Genomic DNA, 3334 nt, shown 5'->3' on the forward strand with positions numbered 1-3334 from the left:
CCCCATCTTAAAAAAACCAGAAGTTGAATGAAATGAATGTGGTCTCTGCTCTGTGGAGTGTGTGTATATATATATGATACATACATTTTTTAAAAATACATATATATATATATATATTTTTAGACTGTCACCCAGGCTGGAGTATAGTGGCACAATCTTGGCCCACTATAACCTCTGCCTCCTGGGCTCAAGTGATCCTCCCAACTCAACCTCCCAAGTATTTAGGACTACAGGCGCGTGCCACCACACCTGGCCAGTTTTTGTATTTTTTTGTAGAGACAGGGTTTCACCATATTGCCCAGGCTGATTTTGAACCCCTGGGCTCAAGTGATCCACCCACCGTGGCCTCCCAAAGTGCTGGGATTACAAGTGTGAGCCATCATGCCAGGTTACTGGAGTTTATATTCTAATGGGGGAGACAGATAAATTGGGTATTATAACAAACTTTGATGAGTAATGATAACATAGGGTATTGTGGGTACACATAGCAGTGGTGGCCAGAGTATAGTGTAGGATCAAGGAAGATCTCTGATCAAAAGAGGTGACAGAGATCTCTAACCTCTCTGATAGTTAAATAGAGACCCAAAGGAATAAGCTAGAATTAGACAGGTGATAGAGAGAGGGCAAAAGGCTTGTGCCAGGTGAGAGAATAGCATAATCAAAGGCTCAGTGGTAAGACTAATCTTGGGGCATGAGAAGAACTGGAAGAAGTGCACTATGACTAGAGGAGGAGGAATACAATGGTAAGATGAGGCTGGAGTGCTATGGGGTCGGATAGTAGAAGGCCTTAAAAGCCTTGTTAAAGGATTTGGATTTCATCCTAACATCTGCCGAAAAGTATTGTTAGACTTTTTAGATTACAGTGATTGATTTTTGAGTTTTTAAAGAATTACTCTTTATGTCATCTGCAGAGGGGATTGGAGAGCAAGATTGGAGGCAGTTAAGAACCTGTTAGCATAGTTAGCATAGACCTATTAAGATTGGCAGACAGCTGGACCAGAATAGTATTAATAGGAAAGGAGCAAAGTGGGTAGATTTGAGAGAATAGAAGTTCAATTGATAGCATCTTGGTAATTGATACCTTGTTGGGAAGAGATTGAAGGAGAAGTCAAGAGTCATGTCCAGATTTTGGACATGAACCAAGTTGTTCATGGAACCACTTACTGATAGGAGGGAACACTGAAAAGGGACAAGTTTGCAGGGAATGATAATGAGTTTAACTTTGGACATGTTTTGAGGTGCTTGCGCTGCCTGTGCTGGGGATAATAATGGTAAGCAAAATAGATTTGATCCTGCTCTTTCTAGGGCATACGGTTTAGTAGGGGAGATAGAATGGAATCAATCATGCACATCTATCATTATACAATATTAAAATTATAAAAGTGAAAGTTACAGGGTGCTGAGAGCCTGTAATTAGGAACTGACCCATTCTTTGGGGGCGGGGGGAGCTGGGTCAGGGAAAATATCCATTAAGAAGTTTGAGTAAATATCTGAAGGATGAATGGTAGTTGATTTGGAAGAGGGAGTTGAATGAATGAACAACCAAGTAGAAATGTCTCTTGAGGACTGGATATGTGAGAGAGAACTGGAAATCTAAAGATTTAAGAGTTATTAATGTGAACACATAAATGGTAATTGATGCCACAGAAGTGAGTGCACTTACCCAGGAAGAATGTGTCTGTGTTGAATGAAGGGGGCTCATTATGGGTCACTGAGGAACGCTAAGAAGGTAGCTACCTTCGATGACATATTAGGAACTGCTTCCTTGTGTCCCAGAGAGAATACAAAACCCACAACTGCGAACATATGTCTATACAGACATTTTAAAATCCACTGAAAGAGGTTATAGAATTTGCTTGGTTTTGTAGTTAGAATTGGTTTTATTGGATTGAGGCACACTTTAAGGAAAAGTTCCTTTCTCATGCCACTTACGAACAATGAAAGCATTGCTTTTTATTTTAACCACTTGCCATATTTTCCCTGCCTGGCATCATTACTCTCAACTTTTTTAGTTTTCCTTTTTTCTTTTTTGACCTAATTTTCAGTTACTTAAACTCTCAACTTCTAATAGTATTAAAATGAAAGCATAGACATTGTAATCAGGCCTATGTTTGAATCCCAGCACTGACTGCCATTTAATATATATAGGATCTTCTGCAAATTACCTCTCCGTATCTCATTTTCCTTAGATTTTATATGGTTTTAATTTAAAAGATCTAAAAGTACACTGTAAATGCACAGTATATGGAGGTTATAGTATAATAGTTACAGGTCAGCAACAAATGTTTGTTCTATTTTCCTTTCTCCTTGCAGCCTCTCTTGTTTTTCCAGGCAGGTGAGTAGTTTCATCTGTGATCATTTATGCTCTGTACCACCTCCTCATGGCAGTATGTTACAGAAGCTTTGCTGCCAGAGCAAAAGGAGTCTTGCAGTTTTGTGGCAAAAGTCCTTTCTGGAGAAGCAGTACAGGAAGGTTTCTGGGTTGCTGTAACCAGGATTTTTCAACAACAACACTATTGACATTTGGGGCTAGAGTAATTCTTTGTTGTTGGGGTTGTCCAGTTTATTGTAGGATGTTTCACAGCATCCATATCTTTACCGTATTCGCTCCAAGGTAAGACAACCAAAAATGTCCCCAGACACTGCCACATATCCCCTGGAGGGCAAAGTTTTTGTTTGAGCACTATTTGCTAAAATATTATTGTTGTGGATGCTATTTATATGACTGTGTGTTCAGTTTGTGAAAATGCAGAGTTGTACATATATGATATAGGTAGTTTTCTGTTGTGAATGTTGTTTCCATAGAAGGTAGAAAACCAAAGGCAGTTAGCTAGACTCCCTAACCTGTGTCTCAGTTTTTATTTTCCCCAAATCTCTATTTTTCTTTTTATTTTTTTATTCACATTTTCTTAAATTTTTGGCTAATTTTTTTTCCCCACGCGTTCTGGTATTCTCCCCAAATCTCTAATAGGTGAGGTGAAATTAAGGGAAAAAAGAGTTCACCATAGAATGGGAAGACAGCAAAAAGTAGCCTGAGAGACTGACTTCCAAATGTCTCTTCAATTCCTAGCTGTTAGGATATGGAATTCAACCAAGGGAAATTTCCATTTCAAGATTTCAGAAATAAGCTCTGGGTACAGGACAGAATTAAATTACCAGCCGAAGAGATTCTTTTTTGTTTGTTGGTTTTTTTCTTGAGACAGAGTCTCGCTCTGTGGCCCAGGCTGGAGTACAGTGGAATCTCAGCTCACTGCAAGCTCTGCCTCCCGGGTTCACGCCATTCTCCTGCCTCAGCCTCCCGAGTAGCTGGGACTACAGGCGCCCGCCACCTCGC

At 39.8% G+C, this 3334-nt stretch overlaps 1 protein-coding gene across 1 annotated transcript in view; it reads left to right on the top strand.

Moving 5' to 3' along the window:
- The window catches only part of ZNF609 (zinc finger protein 609), a 232395-nt gene that overhangs the window by 18601 nt on the left and 210460 nt on the right, over positions 1–3334 (top strand). The window lies entirely within an intron of this gene.

The sequence above is a fragment of the Mandrillus leucophaeus genome, unplaced genomic scaffold (assembly GCF_000951045.1).
Source record: "Mandrillus leucophaeus isolate KB7577 unplaced genomic scaffold, Mleu.le_1.0 Scaffold12, whole genome shotgun sequence".
Lineage (NCBI taxonomy): Eukaryota > Metazoa > Chordata > Mammalia > Primates > Cercopithecidae > Mandrillus > Mandrillus leucophaeus.